At 39.8% G+C, this 25,044-nt stretch overlaps 1 non-coding gene and 1 pseudogene across 1 annotated transcript; both read left to right on the forward strand.

Moving 5' to 3' along the window:
• The first annotated feature begins 10,937 nt into the window (after positions 1 to 10,937).
• LOC120230546 lies at positions 10,938 to 11,043 on the forward strand. Its single transcript, XR_005528072.1, has one exon. It is a non-coding gene; the product is annotated as a U6 spliceosomal RNA (small nuclear RNA).
• Positions 11,044 to 14,793: 3,750 nt separating this feature from the next.
• LOC120230502 lies at positions 14,794 to 19,652 on the forward strand (annotated as a pseudogene).
• Positions 19,653 to 25,044: the final 5,392 nt, after the last annotated feature.

The following is a 25,044-nucleotide window of genomic DNA, read 5'->3' on the forward strand; positions in this document are numbered from 1 at the left end:
CTCATCTAGCACAGATGCCTAAATGTGGACTCAGGGGAGAGAATAGGAATTTAGGAGTCGGTCACAGCTGTGTTTAACACTTGGCTCTTGAAGAAGGTAGTTCATAATAGCTGATGAGTTTGGGCAAATTTCTTCATCAAAGAATAGTGAGTGATATTGACTGTTGACTCCCCAAAAGGCCACCAGAAAAACAAAACAAAACAAAACAAAACAAAACAAAACCTATTGATGAAACAAATCTATGTGTATTGGATTTACTGTAGAAAGGGTGAGCATCATCTTGACAGAGAGTAATATCTCAGAGAGGAGAAGTCAGGGGAGGGTATTTATAGGTTTTAGATAAGCTGGACAGCCTTTAAGGTGGAGAACTTGTTGAGGAGGGGCAGATACTATGACAATAATATCAGGTTGGTGGGCCTAATGAGACAAGCATGCAGCTAATGTTGGAATTAACCTATTTTAGTTGGTTCATAGTCTTATTTTCTAGGGGCAAGCAGGTAATTTTTGCTTCTTTTCAGTATCGTCTAACATGGGGACAGGAAGGTATGTCCAGTTCCACAACTGCTTAACATAGGTTTAGGAAATTTGTTAGTTTTAGTTCTTAGTGATTAAATTATGTCATTGGATTATTGTATTAAATAGAATACTGTATATAAATGAGACGGGCAGTGAGTAAGTGCTCAATGTTTCTTTTCTCTCCTAGCCCAGCTGCTCCTCAACCCTTCCACCTCTGTTTATCTGTATGGGGACCTCATTTTCTTGGTAACACCAAGAAGTAGTGTTCCATAGTATTAATAAGTCTCAAAAAAAGCTTACTGGGGACCTCCTGTGTGGCTCAGTAGGTTACGCATCTGACTTCGGATCTGACTTGTGAGTTTGAGCCCTGCATCCAGCTCTCTGCTACCAGCACAGAGCCTGCTTAAGATTTTCTGTCCCCCACCCTCTCCTCCTACCTTGCTTGTGCACATGCTTTCTCTCTCAAAAATAAATAAAAAAAAGCTTATTGAATGAATAAATAAAAATCAAAAGACAAAACTTTAAAAATCAAAATCAAAGTATTTGCAGAGTTTAAATAATAGTTTAAACCCATGAAACTGGATTTCTTCCAAGCATAATGAATTAATTTATTGCCTTACTAAATGCAAATTTATCATTAAATCATTGAAGTTCTGGAAACCTGAAAACCTAAGGGAAAGCACTTAGATTTTGGTTCCAAATATTTAGTAAATTATTTAACTTCGTTAACTCTCATAGGGAAAAGTTATCCAAATTAGTTAAGAGTCATTATCTAAATATGTTTTAAAGGTGAGACAACACCAGAATAAAGTGAGAGGACTGAAGATTAGGTTCCTTGTAGCATCTTTTTCCTTTTAGAACTGGTAGGCTTTGTTTTTGGTCACTTTCATAAGGAAACACTTTCAGTTACTTCTGAATCAGTTTGCATCTACTTTTACTGATAAAGTACAATAAATTGTAGAACTGTAAAGGTCTTACATCCCATAATGCTCCATTTTCCTTGCAGTCCTTGCCTGCTTTCTCTGTCTCTGTTTCTCTGTCTCCTTATCTCTCTGTCTCTCTGTCTCTCTCTCTCTCACACACACTCACACACACACACACAGAGGATCTACTTTTACTGATAAAGTACAATAAATTGTAGAATTGTAAAGGTCTTACATCCCATAATGCTCCATTTTCCTTGCAGTCCTTGCCTGCTTTCTCTGTCTCTGTTTCTCTGTCTCCTTATTTCTCTGTCTCTCTGTCTCTGTCTCTCTCTCACACACACACTCACACACACACACACACACACACACACACACACACAAACACAGGATTCCAAACATCAGATGGGAGTGACATTGTATCAGCAGTTCCCTGATCACTAGAGCCTCTCAGAACTTTTAAAGGTACAGAATCCCTTACTCTCTTCACAACCCCTAGGAGATTCTGACTCAGTTAAGTCTAAGCTGAGCACTTAGGAATCTATTCTTTTTAAAAGCATCTCAGGAGATTCTGGTGATCAAACAGGTTTGGGAACCAACCCCTGAGGAATATGGCCTTAAGAGCGTTCACAACTCCTGAGTTTTTGGAGGAACCCTGCATCCTCTGACAGTCATTCATGCATGTTGGGTGCAATTGCTTGGATGTCTACCCTTTCTGCTACCATTCTAGTTTCAGTAGAGGCAAGCAGGACACATCTGGTTACAGGCATTCTTCATTAGCTGCAAGGTTAATACAACTGTGACTTTTTTTTTTTTTTTTTTTGGAGGGCCATCAGAAGGATAAGATGAACAGGAAAAGGAAATTGAATATAGTAAAATTGAATATAGGAAAATTCTATTCCTCCTTTAAGAAACTGGGGCCCTCTTTGTTCCTTTGTGTGCACTAGATGTAAGGAGTTGAGGTATCAGCTGACAATGGATTGTGAAAACCTCACCAAGAAATGTCTGAGTTTCTATAGAATTTAAAGCCCCAGACTGATCTATTTTAGTTTCCAGGCAGGTGCTAATTCTTATGGGTAAGGCAGGCCTCTCTCACTCTTTCATGTGGTGTTGAACTAATAATAGCTACCATTTATTGGCAGCTGCTATGTTCCGAGAACAAGTTCAACACTTTCTCTACTTTGTTTCATTTAATCCTAACAGCAACACTGTTTTCTTCATGCTACCAAAGAAGAAACTGAGGCTCGATCAAATAATTTACCCAGGATTAGAAACCATGTAAATTGCACAGCCACCTGCACACCCAGGGTTTTTAGCTCCAAACCTGTATCTGGAAGACATTACAGGATAGTGTTTATAACTGTAGGCCTTGATCCCTCCAGCCTGGGTTCAACCCCAGCTGTGTCACCTTGGGCAATTTGTGGAGCCCCTCCATGTCTCAGTTTCCTCATCTGAAAATGAGGTTCTTAACCCTTTAAATGGGCAAAAGATCTGGACAGATGGCAAATAACCTCATAAAAAAGATACTCAACATCGGATGTCATTAGGGAATTGCAAATGAAAATAACAATGACATACCATTAAATACATATTAGAATCTCTATGATACCTACCTCCCACCTCTTTTCCAGTACACAATTTGGACAAGACTTCAATGAATTTCAGCTCTTTGTTATTCCAATGATTGTAGGTTCTTAGCCCTATGGTTGACTTTGAATTTGGAAGGTATCCTTTCTGGTCTATTAAACTTCATTGAGTTTATGTATAACCAAACTTCACAGTCTGATATGAAATCTAGATTTTGAATAACCTTTAATCTCTTAGGGGGCAGAATTACAAATATTCCACCAAAGTTAATTAATTTTTTTTAGAATGGTATATATACATATCTGTGTATATGTATACCTATGAATGTGTGTGTATGAAAGATATATATTGTCTTATGTTCCTTATGAATTCTACAGATATTTAATTAAAATATGCAGACACTGAATATCCTCAAAACGGAATCACTTTTTTTATGAGTGCTTAAAAGATTGAAGTGTTTAGGTATAGATCTTCTGAAGAAAGAACAAAGACACAATTTTAACAATAGAAAAAGAATCTATTGCTTTGCATTTTTAGATATGATAATTATGATAAAATTAATGCATGAAAATTATGCATGAAAGCTATTTCAAACTAAAAAAATGTAGGGGAAATGTATATATGAAAATGATATCAGTGATTAATAACAGGCTGAAAACATATATACTTTTTACAAATAAACTCTCAATCATAGTTTTTCACTGGTGCTCTTGATTTATGGATCCTTGGAGTTCTCAAATATGAATCTCAATCTTTCAAGGTGGCTTAGAGGATGCATTTGGCTTATCAATGTTGATGGTGTGGAAAATTCTCAAAGGAGAGATCCCTGTCTCTCTGGATACTTCATCAACAAGCCAATGAATGTTTGACCCTTTTATTGAGTCAATCGATTGTTCTTGTTGATTAGTACAGCTTCACAGGGAACCAAAAGGTTTATGAGACAGTGTTAATAAAACGCTTTTGTTCCTTAGAAGAGACACACTTCACAAAAATGAAGTGACTACATCTTAAACAATTTAAATTCTTCCTGGAATACTAGAAGTTTACTTTACCTTGAATACATTGCTCATAATAGGGCTTTGTATTATTATGATAAGGGACGGAGGACTCTGTAGGGCCAGGTATGATGCCATTCTCTAAAATGAGAAAATTAAGATCCCAGGTAGTCAAGTGACTTTGACAGCCAACATGAAATGTCTTTCTGCCTGATCTACCTGCTCCCACTCTACTTCCTATAAAGGTATAAATATCCCCTAGCTTCTCTAATTTTTCATTACCGTCACCAACTGGTCCCAGTGCCTCAGGGCTTAGGCTATTTAATATAGTCTCTTCATTGCATCTGAAATGATCTTTCTAAAATGCACATCTAATCCTATGACTCCTGTCTTTAAAATCCTTTGTGTCGTTCCTGTTGCTTTTCGATAGAGTAAACCTTTAACTGGGCCAACAAGGTCTGACATAATCATCTCATTAACACATCTCTACCCACATCTCTCACACTTTTGGCTTAAGCTGCACCACCTTTTGGCATTCTATTTCCCTAGGCTTTACAATGCTCCCCACACCAACTGATTCTTAGAAGGGGTAATTCCTTCAGGTCTCTACTGAGATCTTATTTCCTCTCCCCATACCCTATATACTCTTTTCTTACTCTCCTTGCCCATTCTCCCAATTCTGCATTGGAAAAGTTCTGGGACCCCTGATGGTAAAGCACATTCACTCCTTGAGTTTTCTGGGGGATGTTGGGAAGTAGAGGGGAAGGAAGGCCCTTGGAAGGAATAATCCTGCATTGGTTAGGAAATTAACTTGTGTATAATGTTGGAGTTGCAACTTAGGCTCTCAAAGCATAACAAGTAAGAAATGTTTTAAAATGTTACAGTGATCTTTTCACATTGTCAGGTGATTTTTTGTTTCAGTATGTTTTCCTACAAAAGAAACACATACCAACTTAATAATTTTGAAATCTTATATCCAATGGTTTACAGTGTTACTCAAATGTTATCTGTTAACCCATAGCATTATTATCACCTGGCACAGGTTGGAAATGAAGATTGTCAGGTGCTATCTGGAACTCTAGAATCACAATCACAATCTGCACTTTGACAAGATCTTCAGATAATAAATTTTTACACACACTGACAGACTGAGTATAGGCTTGAAGTTTGACAAATCTGGGCTCTAGAACACTTTCCAATAGAACTTTCTGTGATGATAGGAACGTTCCATATCTGTACTGCTCAAAACATGTGCTGTTAACCACATGGGCTATTGAGCACAAGAAATGTGACCAATGCCTGAACAAGTATTTAGCAAAGTACTGGATTGGCACATATGTATGAGGAAATTATCCAGATTGGGAAAGAACCAACCCAAGAGGATTAAACAGAATAGGAGAACAGGAATGCCTATTCCTACAAACTCAGTGCTTTACACAGTGTGGCAAATATTAAGTGCTTAGCTTTTGTTATCATTGGTGTTGCTGTTGAATCCTTCTACTCTTAAGAAAGTTACTGTTATTAATCCTTGTTTTTAGATGAAAACAGAGTCACAGAGAAGTTAAATAACTTTCCTAAAATCATACAGTGAGTACAGGATAGAACTGGGTCTCAAATTGGTTCTACTTGACTTCAAAGCTCATATTTTCAACCACAAAGCTGACCAAACTCCAATAGGAGAGATTATATATATATTTTTCTCATTTGCTCTTCAGTTCTGCGCTAGCTCCACATCAACTGAGTCTTAGTGTAAGCTGATCCTGAAAAAGTGTTTGTGGTTGATAAGAAAGATGGTCCTTTCATAAACCATTTCTGGAAAATGCCAACATCCCCTAGGAAGCAGCTCACACATCATTTCCAATTTTCCCCTGCACTAATGCTAAGATGATTTCTTAAATGCTGACAATATGCGGGAAGGTATTTGAGACTTTCCCTTTCTGCTAGAAACTAGAAGTATGAAACAATGACTTGGCGATCTGAACAGCTGCCTGGCCTTTCTCTCTATCATTTTGTGGATCACAGTTCTGTTCTTTGCCCTGGGCTTAATGAGTTTAATTTTAATGCCTCCATGTAAAATACTTTTCCCCATTCACAAATGAAAATGCTCTGTAATTTGCAACTCAGTTTGCCTTCCCAACCTGATTGAGCACTTGATTGCATTTTTCATGTCATCCCCTAACCTCTGGACACAGCTATCTTGCCGTGCCAGTCACCTCAGTGACTCTCTATCATCTCCAAGGCCAAGTAGAAACTCTTTATTTTCGGTTTATGTAACCCACATGTCAGCTGTAGATCTATTACTCACTGAGACCTAAATAAAGTCACCTCAACCCTAGGAAATTCTAGTATTTCTCTCCATGATTTCTGTGTTTCTGCCTACTGCTGGGCTCGGGTTTTAGTGGGTAGTGCCTCCACAGCAACTCAGATATGTAATTCTGCTTGTTTTTAAGTACTATACACATTTAAGGAACCCCTAGAATTTGACCATAAAATTAGCTGACACAAAGCTAACTTTGGAAAGATTTATACTGCATCAGTGCAAATGGCTTCAAATTGAACATTAGCTATTCCGTTTTTGAAATGCCTTTTAACTACTCCAACATTACTGGCCTTTTATCCTACATGGTCTCCAACTATACATCATATCCCTGATTCTCCTCTTATCCTCCCTTTTTAGGCGCTAAAACATATTTTTTTTTCTTTGCTTTAGGAAAATCAGTCTAGCCACTTTCTAAAATATTTACCATGGTGCCTGCTGACATTCACACTCTTTGGACTGTCATAAGCAGCAGTCCAAGTATTGGCTCAAAAAATTATAGTAACCTCCCTAAGAGGAATTCTGGTGCTAATTGTTAAGATAATACATTTTTCACTTCCACTGACCTAATTTTTGCTCACCTTTCTTTCCAGCCTCATCTCCCCACTAGTGCAAGTGCTATTTCTGCTATCAACACATTAGTTTTCCCTCATTTCCATATTTTAAAAAGATGTCACTACTTTTTTTCCTGCTTTCATCACTTTATTATTATTTTTTACAAATAGTTTATTGTCAAGTTAGTTTCCATATAACACCCAGTGCTCATCCCCACAAGTGCCCTCCTCCATGCCCGTCTCCCTCCTCCCCCCCCCCACATCCATCAGTCCTCAATTTGTTCTCAGCATTCAAGAGTTTCTCATAGTTTGCCTCTCTCCCTTTCCCCAACTATTTTTTCCCTTCTCCTCTCCCATGGTCCTCAGTTAAGTTCCTCCTAATCCTCCTATACGTGCAAACATATGGTATCTGTCCTTCTCTGCCTGACTTATTTCGCTCAGCATAACACCCTCAAGGTCCATCCATGTTGCTACACATGACCAGATTTCATTCTTTCTCATTGCCATGTAGTATTCCATTGTATCACATCTTCTTGATCCATTCGTCTGTTGATGGACACTTAGGCTCTTTCCATGTTTTGGCTATTGTTGAGAGCGCTGCTATGAACATTGGGGTACATGTGCTCCTATGCATCAGCACTCCTGTATCCCTTGGGTAAATTCCTAGCAGTGCTATTGCTGGGTCATAGGGGAGTTCTATTGTTAATTTTTTGAGGAACCTCCACACTGTTTTCCAGAGGGGCTGTACCAGTTTACATTCCCACCAACAGTGCAGGAAGGTGCCCATTTCTCCACATCCTCACCAGCATCTAGAGTCCTCTGATTTGCTCATTTTAGCCACTCTGACTGGCGTGAGGTGGTATCTCAGTGAAGATGTCACTACTTCTGTCTGGAACTCCCTCCCATCTTCCCATAAAAGGAAATGCATTTTTTTAAAATGAAAAGCCATGCCTCTTGTACAATATAAACTTTTTAGAAATTAAAGATTTTATTCAACTCATGAATTAATGTGGGTACTAGTAAGATGCTACAAGTTCAAAGGAGAGTCCAGATAGCAGAAATTTATATGGGCCATAGAGGCCACCCAGAATACTGAGATGAATTTGCTTCATAAGTACAAAACAGGTTTATTTACATGGGTGGGGGAAAATCAACTGATGCTCCATGAGAAAAAATTCATGTATACAATTTTGGACAAAATTAATTGGCACTTCTATAAATTGTCTACAAATTATAGAGTCGTAAGTAGCTCAAAGGTCATGAAAGGCATGAAGACCCCTGGAGAACTGGATCTCTTTGGAAGATATGCTAAACACACTTGATTTTCATTAAAGACATCCTATAATCCTTTTGGTCCATTTCCAAGGCATTCACAATTTATCTTTGTACTCTTTCTCTCCCTCTACTATCTTCTGCTCCTCCCTTTCTCCATTTGGCTTACCTGTCTCTGGTTCCCTGTGGTTAACTCACTCCTTTCTAGATACTCTCAACCCATGTATTTAATAACCTATCTACAGTTAGCTCAGACTCTGCATCATTAGCTTGCTAGACAATGGTTTTTAAAATAATTTATTTCTTTCCCCTTATGAGCAGAATCAGGAAACCATTGTTTGTGTGCTTGTGCTTCTGGTTACTCAAAAGTTTCATTCAGCTGGGTTTGGAGGCTTGAACTAACTTGAACTGGCTGTAGGGTTTCTTAATATTTTTCTCCATATTTTAGACTTCAGTTTCTTCTTTATGATATTGGGAGGTTGAGTGCAGTTCAAGTATTATTGTTCTTACAAATAAGGTAAGAGCAAAAGGGACCTTGAGGAATTCCATATTTTCTGTCATTTGTTACATTTTTTTATGTATACATATTCTACAAATGGTGGTCCCCTGCTTTATATATTCTTTCACTTGCTCTAAGAATAAGGTTTGGTTGCCTGAAGCACTGTTCACAATTCTCAGAAAATTAAGGGAATTAGTCTCTGGCATTTGGCTCACAGGTTGATACAACTCCCTGGCATTCATCTTTTGTCATTTCTGCATTTATGTCCTGAATGTGAACTATGTGGAGAGCTGTAGTGCTCTGATTTCTTTATGTTCTTCTTTACTTTCTTCCTTCTTGGGATGATACATAATAGTAATATTAGAACAGTATTGTAAAAGCCAATACTTTATAGAGGTAAATAGTATCAAGGCTTCTGATAATTCATTCTACATAGTTCTTACTGAAAGATATTTTACCAAGTAACTTACTAGGTGGCCACAGAAGAGGCCTCAGCTGATGCTGAGATGGTATTTTTGAGAAAAGGATGGCCAATGAGTAAACAAAGTGGCATTTGAAGAGCAGAGGTAAGTAGATCCCATGCTGGTGAAGAGAGAAATCTTGTGATAACAAGATCATGTATAATGTAAACAAACCAATGCTATCTGAACAGTGTCACAATGGTTCCCCCGGTGACTTACAAGCACCATTAGGAGTTACTCTTCTGGATTTTCAATTCTGAATCTTGCCCAAATGTTAATTTGAACACAGAGAGGAAAGTCTTACCTTGTTCTCCTGGATGTACTGGGTGCAGCTGGACCATCATTTGTGTGGTTGAGGCTATAAAAAGCTGCTGCTCACAAAGCTATGGAGATTGAGGCTCTCTGGTGTGGGTTGGGGAGAAAGGCTCTGCCTGGGGCAGGCACTGCAGGAGGTGGAAAGCCAGGCTGCGGTAGGCGGATCCAGCCATAAGCATGTTGTCATGCCCTGGGCACCCTCAAGACCTCTGCCCACAGCTTCTCTTAAGGAACCTCTGTTATAGCTTCCTAGAAAGATTAGTGGGGAGTGGGAGACTTTAGCTTCAAAGATAAACCCCCTAGAGTTCATTTTTCTTCTTTCTTTTCTTGTGCAGCATCTCTCCAGTCACAAGCCCCTGAACTGCAGGCAGTTCAGTTGCATCAACCATTTTTAAGCAGTAAAAGGGAATGGCAGGGTGTAGAGTACATGACTGAAAACAAACAGACGACAATGATGTGCCAGACATTGTTCACATTGCTCTACCTTATGAATTTGTTTATTCCGTATCACACCTTAGTGAAGCAGATAATGTGTTACATGTTACAGATATATAGATTATATAAAATTATACACATACTTTTCTATATTACTCAGTTAATTTGTCTTGCAAGGCAATAATCCATTAAAAAATGCTCTTGTTGACAATTTACAGTCATAGCTTGGTGGGGTTGGGGGACGTGAGGGAGAGAAGTCCTTATGTCTCTATTTAATTGAATTAATTTCTGCCCTCTAGTCCAAAGTCTCTTCCCCTAACCCTACTCCTTCCTCTTTTAATTTCTGAGGGAAAAAATTCCATGTGCGAAGTGTGGCCATGTCCTCTTGTAGCTGGCCATACCCAGAAATATTGATTCAGCATTTGATACCATGATTGAAATCACACTGAATCTTCCAACTTTCTATGATTCATATTAAACATGAATCTGCTTCTCTATTTGTTGATCTCTCCATGATCTTCACCAGCAATATAGCCATGGTAGTAGGTCCTCAGATGGTTTTGTGTGTCTTATATTTGGTGAAAATTTTTGGCTGATACATGGTGATAATAGGACTCTTTTAGTATAGTTTTGGGTTATTTGAGCTACCAATGTTCCTTTCAGAATAATAATAGCTAATACTTACATACTACTTGCATTGCACCAGGCCCTATTCTAATTGCTCTATGGATATTACCAAATTTTAATTTTCACAATAACCTATGCAAGCAAAATTAGTTTGACTTGTATTCTTCTTTCTAGCATTTTCTTCTAATTCCAACTCTCATTTGGATGCAGTAAGTAGTGGGACTTAATGTCCCATGCTTACACTTGATTGCAAGGGAAGCTGGCAAGGCAGACCCTGGTCTTTGCCTTGGGAGTTAGGACTCATCATGAAGAAAGTGAACACAATATAGAAATGTGTTTAGGAGATTCCAGGGTAAATAATGCCACTACAGAGACAGAGGAGGAAAATCAGGAATGTGGCATCACAGAAGCCAAGGGAAACATGTTTCAAATGCCACAAAGAGTGCTCGCTTTGGCATACTAAAATTGGAACGATGCAGAGAAGATTAGCATGGTCTCTATGCAAGGATGACAGGCAAATTTGTGAAGCATTCCATGTTTTTAGAACAAACAAATAAAAACAGCAAATGCCTCAAAGAGATGTAATACTATGAAGAGTGAAAAATATTTATTGACTTTAGTGATATGAAGGTCACTGGTTACCTTAGTGAGAACTGTTTCAGCAATGTCAGGAGGGGAAAGAAATGGATTGGGCTGAGGAAAGAATAGGATTGAAGGAAACAAAAGTAGTGAGTTTAGTAAATTCTTTAAAGATCAGCAATGAAGAAGGGGAGAAATCTAGGATAGCAGTTGATAGAATGGGAAGTGGGATCCGGGATTAAAAAAAATTCTTACGTGAAGGATTCAATAGAGAGAAGATGATGAAGATATAGGATAGAAAAGATAAAATCAATAATGGTGAGCTTCTGAGAAAGGTGACCAGGGATAGGATTCAGCACTATTTCAAAAGGTGTAATAGATGAGAGAATGGCAGTAATTGTAAACAGGTCTTTGTGGCAGAAATTTAAAGGAACCCCTATAGTTGACTTTGTCTTTTGAGAAGTGGGGGCATTTAACATTGAAATTGGGAGAATGAGGGTGTGTTTGCTGAAGGAAGAAGGTTATAAATGGTGAAGAGTAGCAAGCAAGCTGACTCAAGCCATATAGCATAACTGCCAGGATTATGGTTATAGCATATAGGGTTATAATATAACTGTCAGGGCTCCGGTAGGGTAGGAAATCATTAAGGTATAGAGAGAAAGGTGAATCTGGCCTTTTTCACAATTTCCTCCAGCATGATTTAGCCAGCAAGATGCAGGCACAGAGGGAAAAGATGATGTATTCATTCAGGGTTGGGTTTATGAAAAGACAGAGAGTAGAGGGGCAGAAGAGTTTAAGATGCTGGTGAAAAAGTTACTAAACTGACAGACCATGTAATCTAAACTAATAACATGGGAAGTGAACAGCATGGTGGAGGTGGTGGTGTTAACTAATAGAAAGTTCAGTGGCCTGAATGTCCTAAAGATAAAGAAAAATGTTTGTGGTGGACCATGGTTGAATAATCAAACTGGAAAGATAGAAGTTTAGGGTCAAAAGTCGATGTAGTAAGCAGCCTCTAAGAAAGTTCACAATGGTCCCTCCATCCTGGTATTCATACTCTTGTGCAATTCCCTCCCCTTGAGTGTGGGCTTAATTTTTAATAAACAGAATATGGTAGGAGTGATGGGGATGGGATGCAACTTCTGAGATTGGGTCACAAAAAGACTGTGGTTTCCATCTTAGGCATCTATTCTTGTGCTCTCTCACTTCCTCACTCTGAGTGTCTGTCATGTTGTGAGCTTCCCTAAAGAGAGTCCCACACGGCAAGAACTAAAGAATGCTTCTGGACAATAGCCTGTGAGGAATTGAATCTTGCCAAAAACCATGTGAGGGGACCTACAGGCAAATCCTCTGCCAGTTGAACCTTCAGATGAAACTACAGTCCCAACCAACAGCTTGATTGGTCTTATGAGAAGTCTTATACCAAAGCTAAGATCCATGGATTCTTGACCCAAGTCAACTGTGAGATAATAGATATTGGTTGTCTGAACCTTCTAAATTGTGAAGTAATTCTTAATGCAGCAGTAAGTAACTAAGCAGAGTTATCACAGTACTAATTAGACGCTATAATCTTTTGTTTGTTTAAAGGAAAAATAAGATTCTTTTCATAAAAGTCATGTTAGAATTGGATTAGAGTAACATTTTATAGGTTCCAATGCCACTGCTAAACTGAAGAAGTCAAGTGGAAAAGAAAATGTTAAAGGATTTTCTGAGAAGGCTGAAAATTATTGAAATATCCCCTTACCTCAATTTAATAGTACATGTCTCCAAGGTCCCATGCTGGAAAGTAATGCTGACAGTTCATATATTTCCTATAATGATTACATCTGCCCTGCACCATTCTCCTTTTGCTCCAAAGTGAGATAAAGGTGAGTAAAAAAAAAAAATCTATGTTTTAACATACAAAATAAAGTATGTATTCTTTTGCCAATTTTACATAACTAGAATTTAGCTCCTTAAGGAATATTTATTGTTTTTTTCATTGCCATATTCCCAGAACCTAGAGTAATTCATGCACCTGTTTAAACTTTTACTCCTCCAGACTGCTCACAGAATCCCTCAGCATGACAACAAAAGTTCTATTGACCCGGACTTGATCTGGTTTTCCATCCTCCCACCCCCACTTTGCTTGGGTGGTCACAGTGGGAAATCATTGTGCTCAGTATTTGGTTTTCCGTTCTGTCTTTACTTTTGGTCCCTGAGCATCTATTTACATTTCACTTGACAGCTACTCATTTAAAAGGATATATATAAAATCATTTATTTGTTTTATCCAGTGTTTTTTGATATATGTAGTAGAGGGTTTTTAAATTTCGAATTTGAAATTTTTGTCCTCTTTTTATTTATTTTTTTAAAATATTAATTTATTTTTTGAGAGAGAGAGAGCAAGAGAGAGAGCGAGAGAAAGAGTGAGAGAGCATATGAGTGAGGGAGGAGCAGGGAGAGAGGGAGAAAGAGAATTCCAAACAGCATGGAGCCTGATGTGGGACTTGATTCCATAACCATCATATCATGACCTGAGCCAAAATCAAGGGTTGGACACTTAACTAACTGAGCCACCCTGGTGTCCCTTTCCTTTTTTTTAAAAATTAGTAGTTCAGATGGATATGAAAATAATTCAAATATATAGAAAGGCTGAAAGACTTGTACAGACAGTGAACACTATACCAGCCACTTAGATTCTTTGTTAACATTGCACTGTATTTTTTAATAATATAATATTGTTTAATATAATATAGTTTTTTTAATAATGTAGTTCCATAAAACACCCAGTGCTCATCCCAACAAGTACCCTCCTCCATGCCCATCACCCACTTTACACTCTCCCCCACCCTGTACTTTATTTGTTTTATCTTACATCTATTTATCTATTTGTCTATCTTATTTTAAAAAAAATTTCTAAATGTTTATTTTCTAGAGAGAGAGTGAGCAGGGGAGGGGCAGAGAGAGGGAGACACAGAATCTGAAGGAGGCCCCGAGCTCTAAGCTGTCAGCACAGAGCTCGACGTGGGGCTTGAACCCATGAACGGTGAGGTCATGACCTGAGCTGAAGTTGGATACTCAACTGACTGAGCCACTCAGACCCCCCAGTGTCCATCTTATTTTTTGATGCACTTCAGAGTAAGTTGTTCATCATTAAACATTTAGGCTGAATGTGATTAGCTAGGGTTCAATATACATTTAGAGTTCCTCTTTTGAAATAAAATATACACCATGCATGAAACTAAAATATATCATTTTTAGGAGTTGTGACAGCCTATACTCTCTTCAAGATATAAAATAGTGCCATCACTCCAGAAAATTCCATCATGCCCCTTCCCAGGCAACCCCTAATATCCACCTTGAGAGACAAACACTTTTCTGATTTCTTTTTCATCATAATTTCATATGCTTGTTCTAGAATTTTGTATGAATGAAATCATATACCATGTTCTCTTGTGTAAAGCTTTTTCACTTAGCATAATGTTCTTGAGATTCATATTTATTTGTGGTTTCATTTTATTACTGAATATTATTCTATTGCATGAGTATGCCACAGTATTTATTCTGGTGGTGATGGATACATACTGTTTTTAGGTTTTAACTATTATGAATGAAGCTGATATGAACAAATCTTTTTGTAGACATATGTGGAATTTCTGAGTTGAAGGGTAGGTGAATGTTGATAAGAAATTCACAGGCTACGTGGTTCTCTTTTCATGTCTAGAGCAGCCATGACTCATGGTCCCAAGAAGCATCTGAAGCATGTAGTAGATCCAACGCATTGGATGCTGGATAAATTGACCTGTGTGTTTGCCGCTCAACCCCATAAGCTGAGAGAATGTCTTCCTTTCATTATTTTCCTAAGAAACACACTTAAGTATGTCTTAACAGGAGACAAAGTAAAGATCTGAATGCAGCATTTTATTAAGATTGATGGCAAGGTCCAAACTGATATAGCTTACTCTAACAGTTTTATCGATGTCATCAGTGTTGACAAGATTGGGAAGAATTTCTTTTTCTTTTTTCTTATTTTTTTATTATGATTTAAAAAGAATTTTCAATTTACATACAAGTTAGTTAGCGTATAGTGCAATAATGATTTCAGGAGTAGATTCCAGCAATCCATCCCCTATATATAACACCCAGTTCTCATCCCAACAAGGATCTTCCTTAATGCCCCTTACCCATTTAGCCCATCCCCCCACCCACACCCCTCCAGCAACTCTCCATCTGTTCTCTATATTTAAGATTCTCTATGTTTTGTCTCCATCTTTGTTTTTATATTATTTTTACTTCCCTTCCCTATGTTCCTTTGTTTTGCATCTTAAAGTCTTCATATGAGTGAAGTCATATGATATTTGTCTTTCTCTAACTGACTAATTTTGCTTAACATAATATAGTCTAGTTCCATCCATGTAGTTGCAAATGGCAAGATTTCATTCTTTTTGACTGCCTAGTAATATTCCTGTGTGTGTGTGTGTGTGTGTGTGTGTGTGTGTGTGTGTATCACATCTTTTTTTCTTTTTTCTTTTTTTTGAAAATCCAATTGGCTTTATTAATCAGTTCACAAATTGGGCAGTTTCCTCTCTAGCAGGTAAAGTGGAACGCTGAGGAATTGTACAAAATGGAATGTTTATATATAACAGGAGGGTGGAGCAAGGAAGTTATTTACAAAAGGGAAGAAAAGATTGTTTCAGGCGAAGTTACCTTCCCTTAGTGGGAAGGGCAGATTACCTCACCTTTTTGAGGGAGGTAGTGGGGGATGAAGAGGGCCCATGTATTCTACCTCTTCTTTATCTATTCATCTATCAATAGACATTTGGGCTCTTTCCATACTTTGGCTATTGTTGATCGTGCTATAAACATTGGGTTGCCTGTGCCCCTTTGAAACAGCACACCTGTATCCCTTGGATAAATACCTAGTAGTGTGATTGCTGGGTCATAGGGTAGTTCTATTTTTAATTATTTGAGGAATCTCCATACTGTTTTCCAGAGTGGATGCACCAGTTTGCATTCCCACCAACAGTGCAAAAGAGATCCTCTTTCTCCACATCCTCGCCAACATCTGTTGTTGCCTAAGTTGCTAATTTTAGCCATTCTGACTGGTGTGCAGTGGTATCTCATTGTGGTTTTGATTTGTATTTCCCTGATGATGAGTGACATTAAGCATCGTCTTATGTATTTGTTGGCTATCTGGATGTCTTCTTTGGAGAAGTGTCTGTTCATGTCTTTAGCCCATTTCTTCACTGGATGATTTGTTTTTTGGGTGTTGAGTTTAAGTTTTTTTTTTGGATACCAACCCTTTATTTGATATGTGCTTTACAAATATGTTCTGCCATTCCATTGGTTGCCTTTTAGTTTTGCTGATTGTTTCCTTCACTGAGCAGAAGTTTTTTTTTTTTTTTAATCTTGATGAGGTCTCAATAGTTCATTTTTGCTTTTGTTTCCCTTGCCTCTGGAGACGTGTTGAGTAGGAAGTTGCTGCAGCCAATAAAGCAGGTTTTTGCCTGATTTCTTCTTTAGGATTTTGATGGCTTCCTCTCTTACATTTAGGTTTTTCATTCATTTTGAGTTTATTTTCATGTATGGTGTAAGAAAGTGGTCCAGGTTCATTTTTCCACATGTCACTGTTCAGTTTTCCCAGCACTATTTGCTGATTAGACTGTCTATTCCATTGGATATTCTTTTCTGCTTTGTCAAAGATGAGTTGGCCATACATTTGTGGGTCCATTTCTGGGTTCTCTATTCTGTTCCATTGATCTGAGTGTCTGTTTTGTGCCAGTACCATACTGTCTTAATGATTACAGCTTTGTAATACATCTTTTTTTTTTTTTTTACAAATAGTTTATTGTCAAGTTGGTTTCCATATAACACCCAGTGCTCATCCTCACAAGTGCCCTCCTCCATGCCCATCTTCCCCCTCTCCCCCCACACCCATCAGTCCTCAGTTTGTTCTCAGCATTCAAGAGTCTCTCATGGTTTGCTCTCTCCCTCTCCCCCACTATTTCCCACCTTCTTCTCCCCCATGGTCCTCCGTTAAGTTCTTCCTAATCCTCCTATATGTGCAAACATATGGTATTTGTCCTTCTCTGCCTGATTTATTTTGCTCAGCATAACACCCTCAAGGTCCATCCATATTGCTACACATGGCCAGATTTCATTCTTTCTCATTGCCATGTAGTATTCCATTGCATAGATAAAGCACATCTTCTTGATCCATTCGTCCGTTGATGGACACTTAGGCTCTTCCCATATTTTGGCTATTGTTGAGAGTGCTGCTATGAACATTGGGGTCCATGTGCCCCTATGAAGCAGCACTCCTATATCCCTTGGGTAAATTCCTAGCAGTGCTATTGCTGGGTCATAGGGGAGTTCTATTGTTAATTTTTTGAGGAACCTCCACACTGTTTTCCAGAGGGAATGTACCAGTTTACATTCCCACCAACAGTGTAGGAGGGTGCCTGTTTCTCCACATCCTCACCAGCATCTAGAGTCCTCTGATTTGCTCATTTTAGCCACTCTGACTGGCGTGAGGTGGTATCTCAGAGTGGTTTTGATTTGTATTTCGTTGATGAGGAGGGATGCTGAACATCGTTTCATGTGTCTGTTGGCCATCTGGATGTCCTCTTTGGAGAAGTGTCTGTTCATATCTTCTGCCCATTTCTTCACACTGGGTTGTTTGTTTTTTGGGTGTGGATATTGGTGAGTTCCTTATAGATTTTGGATATTAACCCTCTATCTGATATGTCATTTACAACTATCTTTTCCCATTTCATCGGTTGCCTATTAGTTTTATGGATTGTTTCCTTTGCTGTGCAGAAGCTTTTAATCTTGATGAGGTCCCAATCGTTTATTTTTGCTCTTGATTCCCTTGCTTTTGGGGATGTGTCAAGTAAGAAATTGCTGCGGTGGAGCAACTTCTTACTTGACACATCCCCAAAAGCAAGGGAATCGAGAGCAAAAATAAACTGTTGGGACCTCATCAAGATTAAAAGCTTCTGCACAGCAAAGGAAACAACCCAGAAAATTAATAGGCAACCAACGGAATGGGAAAAGATAGTTGCAAATGACCTATCAGATAAAGGGTTAATATCCAGAATCTATAAGGAACTCACCAAACTCCACGCCCGAAAAACAAACAACCCAGTGAAGAAATGGGCAGAAGACATGAACAGACACTTCTCCAAAGAGGACATCCAGATGGCCAACAGACACATGAAACGATGCTCAGCATCCCTCCTCATCAGGGAAATACAAATCAAAACCACACTGAGATACCACCTCACGCCAGTCAGAGTGGCTAAAATGAGCAAATCAGAGAACTCTAGATGCTGGCGAGGATGTGGAGAAACGGGCACCCTCCTGCACTGTTGGTGGGAATGTAAACTGGTACAGCCCCTCTGGAAAAAAGTGTGGAGGTTCCTCAGGAAACTAACAATAGAACTCCCTTATGACCCAGCAATAGCACTGCTAGGAATTTACCCAAGGGATACAGAAATGCTGAGGCATAGGAGCACATGTACCCCAATGTTCATAGCAGCACTCTCCACAATAGCTAAAACATGGAAAGAGCCTAAGTGTCCATCAACAGATGAATGGATCAAGAAGATGTGGTTTATCTATACCATGGAATACTACATGGCAATGAGAAACAATGAAATCTGGCCATGTGTAGCAAAATGGATGGACCTTGAGGGTATTATGCTGAGCGAAATAAGTCAGGCAGAGAAGGACAAATACCATATGTTTGCACGTATAGGAGGATTAGGAGGAACTTGACGGAGGACCAAGGGGGAGAAGAAGGGCGGAAATGGTGGGGGAAAGGGAGAGAGGCAAACCATGAGAGACTCTTGAATGCTGACAAAAACTGAGGACTGATGGATGTGGGGGGGAGGGGGGGATGGGCATGAAGGAGGGCACTTTGGGGATGAGCACTGAGTGTTATGTAGAAACTAATTTGACAATAAACTATTTGTAAAAAAAAAAAAAAAAAAAAAAGAAATTGCTGCGGTGGAGATCAAGGATGTTGTTTCCTGCTTTCTCCTCTAGGCAGCTTTGTAATACATCTTGAAGTCTGAAACTGTGATGCCTCCAGCTTTGGTCTGCTTTTTTAAGGATTGCTTTGGCTCTTTGGGGTCTTTTCTGATTCCATACAAATTTTAGGATTGTTTGCTCTAGCTTTGTGAAGAATGCTGGTGTTATTTTGATAGGGAATGCAGAGTGGGGAAAATTTCTATCTGATCTATGACACCAAGGGTCACTTTGCTGTTCATTGGGATTACACTTGAGAAGTCCAAGTATAAGTTGTACAAAGTGAGAAAGATCTTTGTTGGGACAAAAGGAATCCTTGATCTCATGACCCATGATGCTCATTACCATCCACTATCCTGATCCCCTCATCAGTGAATGGTGAATGACACCATTCAGATTGATTTAGAAACTGGGAAGATTACTGATTTCATCAAGCTTGACATTGGTAATCTGTGGTGACTGGAGGTGCTAACCTAGGAAGAATTGGTGTGATCACAGAGAGAGATACCCTGGTTATTTTGACATAGTTCACATGAAAGCCAAGCTCTTGGCTCCATAAAAAAATTCAGTTCCAGTTTTCCCCACTGTGCACAGAGCCTGTGTCCTCAGCTTATATCTTCACACAAATACTAAAACTGCAACCCCTAAGGTGCATTTCTCTTTGGGTTACAAACTCTCCTCCTAATTAGATTCCTACTAACTGCTTTGGATTCCCTCCTATTTTTGACATCTGAAATTTCCTCCTTTTTACTTTTCAGATTGAAAAAAATACATATATATTAATTTTTTTTTTACATTTATTTTTGAGAGACAGTGAGAGGCAGAACACAAGTTGGGGAGGGGCAGAGAGAGAATGAGACCCAGAATCCGAAGCAGTCTCCAGTCTTTGACCTGTCAGTACAGAGCCCAATGTGGGGCTTGAACCCAGGAACCATGAGATCATGACCCAAGCCAAAGTCAGATGCTTAACTGACTGAGCCACCCAGGCACCCCAAGATTGAAAATATATTAAAGATATGTTTAAAAACATTTTTTTTTTGGCCTGGAATTTCTATCTTTGTATAGAAAGGCAGTACTCACTACTCCTTACCTCGATCTGCCATCTTGATTGTAAGTTTCTAATGACTCTTTAAACCCATGTCATTTGGCTTCTTCCCCACTATTCCATTGAAAATGTATCTACTAAGGTCTCAAATGACCAAATAATCATTAGGTCCAGTGGAAATTTTCCAGTGTTTACAGCATATGATATGGGATGATGTTCTTCACTTCTCCCACTTAAAGACTTTCTCCTTCTGGGCTTCTATAAAGCTGCTTCTCACAGTTGTCTCTGCTTCCAAATTGCTCCTTCTCAACCTCCTCTTCAGGCTATAAGTTGTTGATTTTCAGTCTCTGGCTCTACCCAGATGTGTCTCTTGGGCTCTTCACCCGTGTGTATCCATCTGCCTACTCAGTATTTTTGTATTGTCCCACAAACACCTAGACTTTTTGGAGACTAGATAAAAATTCCCCTAAATCTATTTTAAGAAATAAAGAAGAGTAGAGTGTTATTTCTATTGATCATGGAGAAACTTTACATGAATATGGAAGAGTAGTGATTTGGATATGATAGTAAGGAACAGGATGAATTCTCACCACAGCTTTTGGTTTCTAGGTACACAGGTCATGGCAGATGAATATTCTCTAAAGGAGGGGGATCTGTGGGATTTCAAGACCTTAGAGGAAAGCCAAGTCTCGGTTAAGAGGAGATGGGAGAATCTTCAGTGACGAGACCAAGCTGAACTATAATCCAAGGACAAAGAAAGCAACATTTAGGGTGTACAACAAGGAGGAAAGTAGCTGAAAGGAGAGAAATTATAAGGAAACAAAGCACTCACCAGGTGTTTCCTGAGCTTCTTGAGGGCAGGTGCCAATCATAATCTTCTTTCCATCCTTAGAATCTATCCCAGCGTCTGGTATATGCTAATCTCTGAGCAAATGTTTGTTATAATAAAATGAGACTGTTGTGAATGGCTTTTAATTATTTTCCATGAGGGGGAGTGCAGTAAAAGATCCTGCTTTCTGATGTTAAGAGGAAATGAGAAAGAAGGATATTAGCTTTGGGCATTTAGAAGGACATAACCTAATTCTACAGACATTTATGAATGCCTATTGAGTTAGCCACAGTTGAGTGTAACACCCACATCTGTGTATCCTTTCCCCCCAGTCAGATAGATTAATGGGCTATGATTATCACTGCAGGAGATTCTCTTCCTTCTCCCAGCACTTAGGGGGAGATATTTATGATACAGAACAGGTCCTACTAGAGGATATGGCCTGCCCACTTTTCTTCCTGTAAGTTTATTAGAAAATAATTTTTTAAACAGAAATTAAATATAATGAATAATACACCAGTCATTGTGTTATAGGAGCTGAAATGCCTCTTGCTGCAAATTTCCCCTCTTTTAGATATTTCACTCATGGTGGCAGAGCAGGTGAGTTACCTCTACTATAATTTCTCCTAATGATGCTAATTGTTTGGTAATAATGCAGTGTCCCTGCCTGGCCACTCTGGTGCCAGATTCTGAAATCTGTCACCTATAACAGGATGGTATTAATAAAACGAAAAAAATGTAATTTCTGTCTTTGCATAATGCCATTTTCCCCCTCTGGTCTGTGACATTGTCTTCCTCTGAATTTCATAGATATTTTCGTTGTTGTGCGTAGAGATTTTTCTGTCATATGTTCAGACATATGTAGACTTCCCAGACAGTCTACAGACCTCCATGTTCTCTCTGTAGCCGCATACCTCCATCACTATTAATCCCTTTGTGGACCCACTAATTACATCATGGCTCAAATGTGTTTGTTAGAACAAAGATTGGCAAAGTTCATCTTTGTTTCAAGGAGTGCTCCATCTGTTGTGTGATACAGCTATAAACCCATGTGTGTGTGACTGAGGGGTAAACAAAAATGCTGAGGAGTACAGGAAGAGAGCCTCTGAGAAGGGTAGGTGAGAGGCATTGGAAAAAAAATTGACAAGTTTTCATTTCAGGACTCTGTACCCTTCTTGGTAGAAGTTCTAGACAGTGGTAGTCCACTTTCTGGAGGGAGATACAGAGGCAGCTTAAGGAATTCTGGTCACTGCTATTTAAAACTGTCCCTTTAAATAAAAAATACCTTTGTCTATTATGTAAAAATACAGGAACTCTCAACCGCTTTGCCAAAGCACATTGATATATTGTGAACCCTATACAAATATGTTACCAAATTTTGACAGATTTGTAAGACTAAAGCTTGCTCTGAGATTTCTACATTTCAGTGATAAATCACTGAATTTTAAGCTGAGTAGATCTTGGAACTGAATGTAGAGTAGGGAAGAGAAGGTGCCAAATAAAAGGTAAGAAGCATAGTGCATTGTCAAGCCAGTCCTCCAAGTGATGGAATGTTCACTGAACACATGCAACCATGACCTTCTCTTTAATTAACCATGGTAAATTAAAGAGAATGTGGACAGGGGAGAATATGACTCTCTTTTCACAGTCAGATAGTGTTGAGGGTTGGGCAAGAGAATGGGGAAATGGCTTGATGGGCTTTCGGCAATACTGTGAGACATCATCACAGAGTAGCGATGGTGGGCTAAAAATTGCTGACTTTTCAGTGTTCTTTTAGGTCCTTTAATCTCTTCAAGTATGCAACTAAAATTTATAGTATTCAAAATGGCACTTCCCCCACTGCCCCGAATGTAGTGCAAAATGAGAATCACTGTAATAGCTACATTTAAAATTAAAATGGAAGAGATCGCTTTGTATCTTTTTCTTATCAGGTAAAAGCCTTTAACATCTCTTACCTCAAATGAATATCATCTGTTTCCTTTTTATCCGAGTCACAGAACATGAGAGCTCATTAAAATCTGAGTTTTGTTAACTCTCTATGACAGTTTCCTCCATTCTTTTCTTTATCTTCCTTGCACAAGCAGGATTATGAGGTTGCTTGATAGGTTTTTAATATTGTCATGAAAAATCTTCCCTTGGGCATGTTTGTGCAGTAGATAACATAACCTTAAGAACTTTATTCAAATGAACTTATTCAAATGAAATGGGCAGACACCATCGAGTCAGCTCAGCACCAAATACATTTCAGATAAGTTCTTGTCTATTGCCGTTTGTTAGCTAATTTGTAATAGAACAAAGAACCACTAGACGGAGCTAGGACTTAAGAAATCACAGCTGTAAGTTGGGTAACTAATGTGATGGGCAGAACGATATCTTATGCAAGAAGTGTGTCATTACTTTGATTTCAAAGCCTATGCAAGCCTTACATCACTCAGCTAGCAGCCGTCATCTGTTTACTTTGTGTCCACACAAGATGATGTCCATAACGGTCCAATTTATTTAGTCACTCAAATGATGATGGCTCATCTTGGTATAGCACTTTACAATTTAGAGTGCTGCCCCTGGCATAATTATGTTTGATATTCGCAGTTACTCTGAGGCATTGCTGGGCAAGAAGCAGTTCTTGTATTTTTGAGACTAGTGAATGGAGACAGGTTTTCTGCAATACATTAGGAATGGAGACAGGGTTTCTGCAATACATTAGGGTGTGTCATTGAGGTTGTGGGATCTGTTTTCCCCTCTTAAACATTTTTGTTTAGACTGTTGATCCAGCCTGAAACTAACTAGAAAGCTATCAACTCATACCTTTTGTGGGGCACAGCCTCCGACCACACCCGCTGTGGAAAAGGGTCATGTGCAGGTGGAAATCTTCCAAAATAAGTGAGCACAGGAAAGTGAGCAAAAGTGAGCTATACCCAGAAACCTTTGGTGTATGTGATTCTTCATTATAGCAGGACCAGGTGTGGAGACCAGCACCTCACTCTGTGTGGTGCAGACCCTCCTTCAAGCCGAGGCTGTGGTTATTACCTAATGTCAAGTGTTCAGGAAGCTGCCCACCACCGCCCCTCCTATGCTAAGCATATGCCCCTCAGAGGCGAGCCCACCGTTTTGATGCTTGTCAGTTTGTTCCTGTTTCCTAACCTTACACACGGGTCCTAATAGGGCGTGCTTCAACTAACCCCCCCCCCAATTATGTATATATACAGTCCAAATATTTTCTCCGGCTTTTGTTAAAATAGTCTCTGGATAGGAGTGGAAATCGGGTCAGTCACTAAGCAAATTTATCAAACGACCAGAGCCTGCATTAGTGCCTTCGGTTATCTTGAAAAACACCTCAAGACAGCTCTTCTGGAGCCCAATCAGTTGCTCACTCTGCAAGTCTGACCTCTTACAATTCAACTCCTTTAACTACTGGTAAAACACCAGCAACTTTCACAAATAAGGCTAACAGACCCTAAGGAGATGCGGGAAGGTGTTCCAAGAGCATCAGAGCTCCCAGAGGCTCCAGCCTGAAGCAGAGCGAAGGAAGAAGGTTACAGCATTACGGACCTCCAGGCTTGTAGTGACCTTGTTGCAGGTGAATCCACCCAGGATGAGGGAGGCTCAGAACGCCCTCTTCTCCACCAGCCCAAGGCGCACCTGGAACCCACTTCCCGGCGGTGCCCAGAGGGTGGCGCTGTCAACCCAGCCTCGGCCCACAGCCGCCCGCCGCTTCCCCGCGGCTGCGGGAGCCCCCCGCTCGCTCTCCCGCAGGCCGGTGGGGGGGGCGGGCAGCGCCCGGTAGGGGGCGCCCCGGCCCAGTCGCCGCGGCTCCCTCCGCCCACCCGGAAGCGGCTGCGGCGAGGCGAGCCCCGGGCGAGTGCACAGCTAGGCGGGCGGCAGGGAGGCAGGGAGGCAGGGAGGCGCGAAGAGGGCGCGAGGGTGGCAGCCGGAGGGAGCAGCCGCCCCTGGCCGCCCGGGTCCCCGCGGGGCGCATGGGGCGCTTCGAGCCGGGATCGCGCGCGGGCCCCGCGCCCAGCTTCCTGCTGCCGTGAGAAGCCGCGCCGGACGCCCCCAGGACCCCAAGCTGCCGGGAGG

The sequence above is a fragment of the Hyaena hyaena genome, unplaced genomic scaffold (assembly GCF_003009895.1).
Source record: "Hyaena hyaena isolate Hyena2069 unplaced genomic scaffold, ASM300989v1 scaffold_43, whole genome shotgun sequence".
In the NCBI taxonomy this organism is placed as follows: domain Eukaryota; kingdom Metazoa; phylum Chordata; class Mammalia; order Carnivora; family Hyaenidae; genus Hyaena; species Hyaena hyaena.